Source organism: Silene latifolia, chromosome Y (genome assembly GCF_048544455.1).
Source record: "Silene latifolia isolate original U9 population chromosome Y, ASM4854445v1, whole genome shotgun sequence".
In the NCBI taxonomy this organism is placed as follows: Eukaryota; Viridiplantae; Streptophyta; class Magnoliopsida; order Caryophyllales; family Caryophyllaceae; genus Silene; species Silene latifolia.
Window position 1 is genome coordinate 242,183,756 of NC_133538.1, and position 9,557 is coordinate 242,193,312.

The window sequence follows — 9,557 nt, forward strand, 5'->3', positions numbered from 1 at the left end:
CCCGAATTGGCTACTTTGGTGTATTTTGTCCTTTTTGTAGGAATGATCGCGAAAGTAGTGGAACCATATTCTTTTCCGTCCTTTTTGCATGCATTTAGAGGAGACGGAGTTGTCCCAGAGTAGATTACCGCACTTGGAAGCATCATGGCACGCACTACGAGGCACTTGGGTGAAGATGTGAGCTGAATTGAAGATACAAGTGCTCGATCGAGTTGTTTGCTGGTCGATCGAGTGGTTTCTAGCCTCCCTGATGCTCGATCGAGCTATTCATTGCTCGATCGAGGAAGCTGCACATGACCAAGTCCTCGATCGAGTCCCCATTTGGTCGATCGAGGGACTTCTGCTGAGATATTGGTCGATCGAGTGGTTTAACCCACTCGATCGAGAGGCTTTCGACATCATGGGCTTTAATCAGTCCATGTTTACTTATTTCCGCAAAGACTCTTAGTTGTTTTATCTATTTAACCTATGTTTTACTAGGTTATTAGGTATTCCTTTTACTATCTCTTTTCCATCTAAGTTTTTACATTAGAACTACTGCTACTTCCTACGTTACCTTTTACCTTTCGACTGTTACTTTCATTTTCGGATTATTGGCTGCTTGGATTTCGAGTTCTTTACGCCGGAATTTGCTTGGATTGTAATTTCCTCTCTTCTCTTAATAATAATTAACCTTCTTGTTGCATTAATTCCTTGTTTGCTTTATTTATTCCTTTGCCCTAGTTTATTTATTATTGCGTTTTATTATTATTTCATTATGTCATCTGCTGGAAAATTATCTGATGTTAGTTTAATTAAGAATATGAGTAGCTAAACCCCTTTCATGTTGGGATTAGGGAATCTGCGGTAGAATAATGATGACGTAGTGAATGAATTGGACGAATTGATTAAGAGACTCTGTCACTATAGCAATTTAACTGTAATTCCCGACCTAGTTGAGTGCACGCTTCTATGTCACCCATTAAACTGGCTACAATTAATCCTGGATCGAAAGATTGGACTAAACAGGCCTGCTATAAACAGTAGACTACCCTAATGAGGACGAAAGTTAAGTTAGTGGTATTTTAGGGTAGGAAGTGGACCGAAAGGACCTTCTAACATCCGTCTCGCATTAGTTCATCCGAGTCATTTCTTTCGCCGAGTTGTTAGACTATCGTAGTGAACCGAATTCCCGACATGTCCCTCTCTTCTTGATAGTTAAATCGTATTTTACCGCTCTATTACTCTTAGTTTAGAATCAATTTTAATCAAACCCCCAACTGTTACCGTAGGACTAGAATAGACAGCTATAATTACATTTCCTCCATGTGGATTCGATACTCGACTGCCTCTGCTACATTTTAGTCGAGACCGTTAGGTTTTATCTTTGATAGGGTTGCGATAGCCGTGTCAAATTTTGGCGCCGTTGCCGGGGAGGCAATTGTTCAATTTATTAGTTGTTTCATTTTTAATCCTTTTTCGGTCTAAGGGACAACCGTTCCTTGGACTATTCTTATTCTCTGTTGTAGTTTCTTCTTATGCGCAGGTCGCAGGGTGGTCCACTACTGCCATTTGAACCAGAGATTGAGAGATCTCTGCACGTAAAGAGGAGACTATTTCAAGAGCAACAGTTGGAAGAAGAGTCCAGTTCTCGTTCCAACTTCTACGAGAACGAACTGTTCGAAGACAATCCACCGTCTTCTCCAGTTTCCAATTCGTCGGTTGAATCCGTTATTTTTGCAGACACTCCGAGAAATGGCCGAAGAAGCGACCATTGCCGATTATTCGAACCCTCGGTGAGGATCTTTACAAAGGATTCGAGCTACCAGGGGAAGCTCGGAAATTCGAGCCGAAACCTTCTTACCTTAACATGGTTGAGAAGAATCAGTTCGGTGGGGCTGCAAACGAAGATGCGGCAAAGCACATGGAGACTTTCATTGATTACTGCTGCTCCATACCCCCACCTGCCGGCGTGACAGCTGATCAGATAAAGGAAACCTTGTTCATCTTCTCACTCCGCGATGCTGCGAGAGAGTGGTATAGGGATTTAGACCGAATCGCTGGCATAACTGATTGGAACTCATTGGCTTTAGCGTTCTATAAGAAGTACTTCTCTGCATCAAGGACTATTGCCATTAGAGCTCAGATAACGAGCTTCAAACAAGGGCCTGACGAGAACTTTCACGAAGCATGGACTCGATTTAAGAAGCTAGTGCGAACCATACCGCACCATGGCTTTGAAAAGTGGAGTCTATGCAATCATTTCTATAATGGATTGTATGATGATCAGAGGGACATTTTGGATCTTTTGAGCTAATGGCGGTTTGAAAACTTGGGAGCTACCAAAGGGTGGAAGATCATAGAAGATTTGGCCATCCATAAGGCTGAATATGGAAACTCGAGAGGAAACCAAAGAAGAGCGGTGAGTCTTCTTCGTCGCCGCACTTGAAGCCCTCACCGCAAGGTTCGACAAGTATGAGCTAGGGGGAGTTTCCAAGGGGGCATGTACCGGGTTAATCTTTGTGACGAGACGGTCCTTTCGTGCGTAGGAGATGCGGATTAGAGGGACATGTCTCGAGCATTGTGCCAGTCCTTTTGAGCAATGTGTCGCCTTTCAACATTACAGCAGAATAACAGTTACTACGAGCCAAACGTCCATCCCAACTTGAGGTGGACTAGCCAGAATGTACAAAATCCCACGGCTTCTCCAACGCAGCAACCATACATTCCTCCACATCAGAAGCAACAAGGCTATCAGAAGCCTCCATCCTTCAACCCTCCTAATCAAGGTGCATCATCCTCTAGTGGAGTGACTGAAATGGGTGAGCTTAAGTCCATGATGCAAGCCATTACAAAGCGACTTCACGCAAGTGATCAACAAAGAAGTTCAAGTGATCAACAGAGAGATGCATCCATAAAGGCACTTGAAACTCAAGTTGCCCAATTGGCCGCGAATCAGTCCACAAGAAAGAAGGGTCATTTACCGACTCAAAACGAGAAGAATCCACATGAGACGGTAAATTTGGTAGAATTAAGAAGCGGTCTTTCTTATGAAGGACCGGAAGTGTCGAAATCAGACCCGAAGATAGCTGTAACTGATGATGAACAGTGTTCTGTCAAGAAAAAAGGGCTCACGACAAAACAGCTACTCGATCGACTGAAGGCTGGTGTTCGATCGAGTGGAAATGGAGAGGAAAGCCCTCGATCGAGTAGTCCTTCTGCTCGATCGAGTGAACAGGAAGCTGAGGATGGTCGATCGAGTGGGAGTGTTGCTCGATCGACTGAAGTTCTTTGAAGAAAGCGCTCGATCGAGTGAGCATGATGCTCGATCGAGTGATATTGATGACGGGAAGCTTATTCGAGAGCATGCTAGTGCTCGTTTAGCGAGAAATCAGGAAAGACCTCGTTCGAGAGGTAAGAAGCGTTCAAAGGATACTGAACTTGCTCCGGAAGACACTTTGGAGGCGAGAAACAAGGGACTCGAGATTCCTATCACGGTTCCCTTCCCGAGACGGCTGCAGAATACCGAATTTAATCAACAGTTTAGCAAATTTGTTGAACTTTTAAAGAGCTTGGAAGTTTCCGTGCGTTCTTGAATTTTGACTAAGGTACCCTCTTATTTAAAGTTCATGAAAGACATTTTAGCACGCAAGAGGACTATAAATGACAGTGAGACCGTAGCTTTGTCGAGATGGGGTCACCCTATTTCAAAATAAGTTACCCCTAAGCAATCGGACCGGGTAGTTTTTCGATTCCGTGTCACATCGGTATGCGATTGATTGATAATGCGTTATGCGATCTAGGCGCTAGCGTAAGTGTCTTACCTTTGTCTCTGGCTAAGAGACTTGGTTTGACAAAACCGAGTTGCACCAACATGACCGTCCGGATGGCCGACCGTAGTCTATCACGGCCATTAGGTATAGTAGAAGACGTACTGTCCGGATCGGGAAGTTCTTTATTCCCGTCGATTTTGTTGTCTTAGATATCCCCGAAGATGCACACACCCCTATTATTTTAGGGAGACCATTTCATCCCTTTGCCGTGCGGTGATAGACGTCAGTGGGAAGACTTTGACATTTCAGGTAGGGGATGAGGAGTGATTTTCATCGGTCCAAATTCGGAGAGCTCCCATGCAAGTTCAACCTTGCAATGCTCTTTCTTCTATCATCCCTATTGTTGACACTCCGGATGAAAATTTGGAGAATATTCTTTGTTATTGTTAACCCTCCGCCTCAGTTGAGAGCAAGAAGGAGGCAAGTTCGTCTGTTGTCCTTACTGCAGTGCAGGGCGAAAGCAAGAATGGGACTGTCAAAGGACGTGGTGTAGCCATTATCAATCAAAGTGGCAGCAAGGATGCCAAAGAAGATGACAGAGGAGCGAGAACGAAGAAGGTTCGAACCTACATAGATGGGAACTACATTCCTCCTACTGTCGCAAATGGTGACTCAAGCTCATGGAAGATGAAGAGGTCGGTCGGTATCGGCCGAGGTGACGTCCTCGTCGAAGCCCACGAAGGGGCTCGAAAGCGATGAGAATTAAACGGGGAAATGCCCGTGTAACAAATTGTAATAGACAATTCATTTGAATTTCTTTTAACCTTGCTTTTATTACGTTTTAATTAGGACAATTAGTTAGACAATTTTTAGCATAGACTAAGACTATAGACCGTTTTTTGCGCATTTGGTATTTTGGGATGTGTTTGGATGTATTCTATGCGAGGTTTGGGAAGTGTCACGCATTTCGAGGAAGTAAAGACGGAAATCAAAGAGCCTACAAGAGGAAGTCCTCGATCGAGTACTTTTGTACTCGATCGAGTGGAAGTTAGTTCGATCGAGCCGTCATGGTTACTCGATCGAGAAAGGCCAAAGAGGAGCAGGTCGATCGAGAGGTCTCTTACTCGATCGAGCGGAAAGGACATCAAAGGTCCTCGATCGAGTGATTAAAACCACTCGATCGAGTGAAATGAACAGTGGACACGGGAGTTTTCTTTCTTAAACTCTTACTTTCCCTAATTCTAATTTCATTTCACCCTAATTTCCGTCTAACCCCTTCCGTAATTGCGATTTCCATTTCCCCCAAATCCCCATTTCTTGCCCAAAATTATCAAATCCGTCACCTACATTCTATTGCTAGCACTTTAATCTTCAATAGCCCCTTATTTTCCTCCTCTTTTGTGCTCGTTTTCGCGGTTTTTAAAGGGGATTAGGGTTCGCGGGTTTTTCAATTGAAAATCCGCCTTTGTTGCTTGTTATTTGAAGTTTAATTGCTTTTATAGGATCATCATCATCAAGTAAGTGTTTCTTTCACACTCTTTGCATCTTCTCTTCATTTAATTCGAATTTTTGAGGTGCTTTTGAATTAGGGTTCGAAAAATCCATGTCTAGTCGATCTTTTTCGACTTAATTATGTTTATATGCCCTTAATTAGCTTGTTGATGATCTTATCGCAATCCCTCGCTATTATTACATGTTTAATTCGAAATTTGCACGAGATTCCGCGACTAGGGCTTCTCAGTCGAATTTTTTTCGACTGCGAGACGGTTTTTATCTTTGCCATGCTTTGTCTAATGAAGTTCTTGCCTACTTGTTCTTCTTTGTTATCATTATCCCGTCCCCTATCGTCATTACATGCTGTAAATCATTTGGAATCTCGTACTGTGAGTATCTTTTGACTGCTAGGAGCCCCACATGATTTCATATGCGGCTTTCATGCCTCTTAGTCTCCTTTAGCAGTCACTATTTTGTCATTTACCACTACTCACATGCTACCTTTCGAATTTATTGAGGATTGTTGGACTTTGTATGCTGGAAGTCGGATTTCTTGACTGATAAGGCCTTATATTTGTTGTCACATGTTGGTTAGCGGGTTATCTTAACCACGGTTAGCAGCATCTTCCCTTATTCATGCCCTTTGATACCTTGCAGGATGGACGCTAGTTCTTTGCCTTCTACTAGTACGTCCTCCAGTCAGTCCGTGAGCGAGTCAGTGGTCCCTGCTGTCACCACTACTTCTGCCCTGGTCACCACTATAGTTCCTGCTTCTACTTCTGCCCCTACCAGACCTTTGTCCATGCTGGAACGAGGATTCATCCCTCGTTTTCCGTCTCCTGGTATGGCGCCACCCAGGCCGCATCAGCAGGCTAGCCAGTTAGCCATCACCTCCAGCCCTTCTGAGGCTGATGTTACGGGAGAGGGCGCCCTCACACCTTTACCGCGGATGCCCACGGTACGTTTTACTTCATCGGACCACCGGATTCGGTTAGCCGCTTTACTTCGTTGCCCCCTCTCCTCCACCCGTTTCCTTGCACGGACCGACCTAGAGACCTTAGGAATTTATGAGGAGGAGGTCGTAGTTTGTTGAACGGGACGGGTATGTCGGGTCGATCACCATGCGGGAAGCTACTATTCGTACCCCTACGTACGAGTTCTTTAGCTCCTATTCTTTTGACACCGACTCTTATGATGCTGACCACTCCAGCTCTTGCATTCACTTTCGACTCCGCAATGAGTCACACCACTGGACTTTGGCCAGGTTTGGGCAGGTTTTAGGCCTAGTTAGTGACGGTCCCACCGACCCACCTCGAGACCTCATTCAGCCACTTTGGGCTGCACTTTCTCACACCCCCTTCCCTTCACGGAAGGGAGCTCACGTTCACTTACCTGCCCCCCGTTACTACTTGCGTCTGATAGGAGAGACCATCTTTGGGCGACCTGAGCCCAATAACGTGACCAACACTGAGCTAGCGATTCTCGCGGGGTACCTCAACATTGACTCCGGTACCCCGTTTGTTCTAAACATTGCCTATCTGGTAGCTCAGCATTGGAACGGAATTGGGACTCGGGTCAAGACCGCTGTTGTCTGCGGTGGGCTAGTGACTAGGATTGCCCGCCACCTTTACCCCACTGACTCTTCACTCACTGCACCCGATAGGATGGCTTACCTTGACCTGGGTGCCATGGCTGACTTCGCCTGGTTCCCAAAGACGAAGGGGAGCGCGAGGACGTGGAAGATTTGTGGTTCCACGTCTGTTACCTTGCCATGCTCTACCCTTCCTCCACTCTTACCGCTCCCGTCTGCTGCTGAGGGAGCGAGGCCACCTCCACCCACTTACCACCTTACACTTACCCCTACTTCTTCTTCTAGGAAGAGGAAGCGGGAGGCCGGAGCATCTTCTAGCTCCCAGACCCCGACTCGGCCCGGACCCGATCTCGGACTCGAGGCCCGGACCCCACTGAGACTCCCACACCTCCACCTTCACTCACTCCACCTCCTTCGATCCGGCCTTTCGGCCAACTTTGTCTCGCCCTCTGTTTTAGGGGCGCCCGAGGTCATGGACCAAGGGCGTCGTGATGCCGTGCTTTCGGATATGTGCGGGTACATTGCGAGATGAGACGGGATATGGCTTTGGCTGTATTCCCGCTCTACGAGTTCCATATCCGAGCCGGCGACCGATTCCAGAGGGGTGGCCGCATCCTTCCTTCTACCGATACCCGGCGGACGGGTACCCTCCACTACCTTCGACTCGGAGGAGGAGGCGGAGGAGACACCGTAGCACGAGAGGTGCGATTTACGGGCCGACGAGGGCGGCACGAGCCGCGAGAGAGGAGGAGAGTGACCCTCCGTTCGTGCCGGTCGGGAGGATCGGCTGGAGATGACGGCGAGTCTCCCCCTTGTTTGTTCTTTGGTTTGGGGAGACCGTTTTGTTGAGTCGGAGTACAGGAGACGGCGGTGCCGACGCCGAGTAGCCTCTTGGTCTACTCACTTCCCCAATTTTCTGGCTGGTTTGGGGAAGTTCGCTTTTGTATGTACATTACTCTTTTCATTTTTGTCTCCTTTACTTTTTATTTTGCTGGTTGTATACCCCCATCCCCCATATTTCTGCTGGTGTATGCTGGATGACAACGAGGGCGTTGTCCGTTTTGGTTTGGGGAGGGTATTGCATCCTTTTGAGTCTGCATTTGCATTTGTTTTGCATTCACGTTTAATTTTCAGCTTGCATTGTTGTTTATTCTCAATAAAAAAATTCGAAAAATTTCAAAAACATTTCACATTTATTTTTGCATATAGGTTGAGTCGGAACGGTAGATTCCCGTGATGAAATTCCACTATAGCTTGTCATATTACTTGAGCCTTGCACCTTTATTGATAGTTTTTAGCCTTGTCATACGCATAATCTACGAATTTCTGTTCAAATAATAGCTGACTGTTTAGACTTGACCTATAAAGCGGCAAACTACTTAAAAATTCTGAGTTGTAGAGCCATAAGCTGGTGACATTCATGACCGAGTTCATTAGGGATTTTGAGAGTAGTACTCCTTGCATAGCATGTTTGTCTCATTTGCACATTTATGACATTCAATTTCTCGTCAAATGCACATATTCGGGTTTGTGGTTGGTGTCACATGCGGGGAGGGTCTTGCAATTTCCCCTTTCTTCTTGTCTTTCACCCATTTAGCTCCACTTTAGCCAAAACTTGCCTTTTTGACCCATTAGCTACATTCCAAACTAAGCTTGCCTAGTCAAGCTAGTTAGTTTGTCCTCTTGTGGTATGTTTTCCCTGCAGTTTGCCTGTCGTTCCTGTTGGGAGTTGGTGTTTGTATTAAGAAGGAGGAGGAAAGAAAAAAAAAGTATTGAAAAGAAAAAAAAAGAAAAAATATATGAAAAAAAAAACAGAAAAAAAAAGCTGTGATGAAAAAAGAAAGAAATAGAGATTGTGAAAAAAGTTGTCCCCTCTTGTCAGAGTTGAGAAGATGTTCGAAGATGTACAATCGACAAGAGGGTTGGTTGTTTCGAGGCATTTGTTTGAGACGATGTGTTTAAAAGGAAAGTTTGTGACCGTCGACTCCTCCGTTCTATCCCACATTTTTGAGGAGATTGTGCTTTGAGTCTAGTGAGTTTTGTGCCAAGTGAAGGGCACTAGTACTTAGTTTTTCGATCGGTTGAGATCCGGATGGTTTCATTATGGTCCTGTTAGGAACTAGCTTGACGCTTTTACCTCCACTTTTCCATAACTTGTTTAGCCTTTTCTCACCTGAACCTCACTATTCCCATATTATTTGCAAGCCCTCGGCGGTGACGGACATTATTGGTTGGAGTGTGTGCATTAGTACTTGAATTGTCTTTCATTTTTGTTGCATGCATGCTATGTAGGTCGCAGTTAGGTGAGTGACTGTCTTTTCTTCTCTCTTTTACATATTACATTTGCCCTTTGCTTCATGAGAGAAGAGTGACCACGTGAGAGTCCAGTTTTGTTTGTCTTGCAAGGTCGATAGGTCGACTTTATTTATGAACGACTTATAATTCGTTTGCGTATTATTGTACTGGCTTTAACTGTTGATTCTCGTTGCATTAAACTGTTCAAGTAGACAAGTTAAGCTAGCTCTGAGTTATCATTTCCGTTCCATTAGTTTAGTTTTGAGTTTACTCGAGGGCGAGTAAAGGTTTGGTTTGGGGAGATTTGATACGTGCCTAATGTATAGTCTTTTTAGCCTAATTCAGCACGTATTTCTATGCATTTCTATACTATTTTTATGGTATTTTGCCCCGAATTGGCTACTTTGGTGTATTTTGTCCTTTTT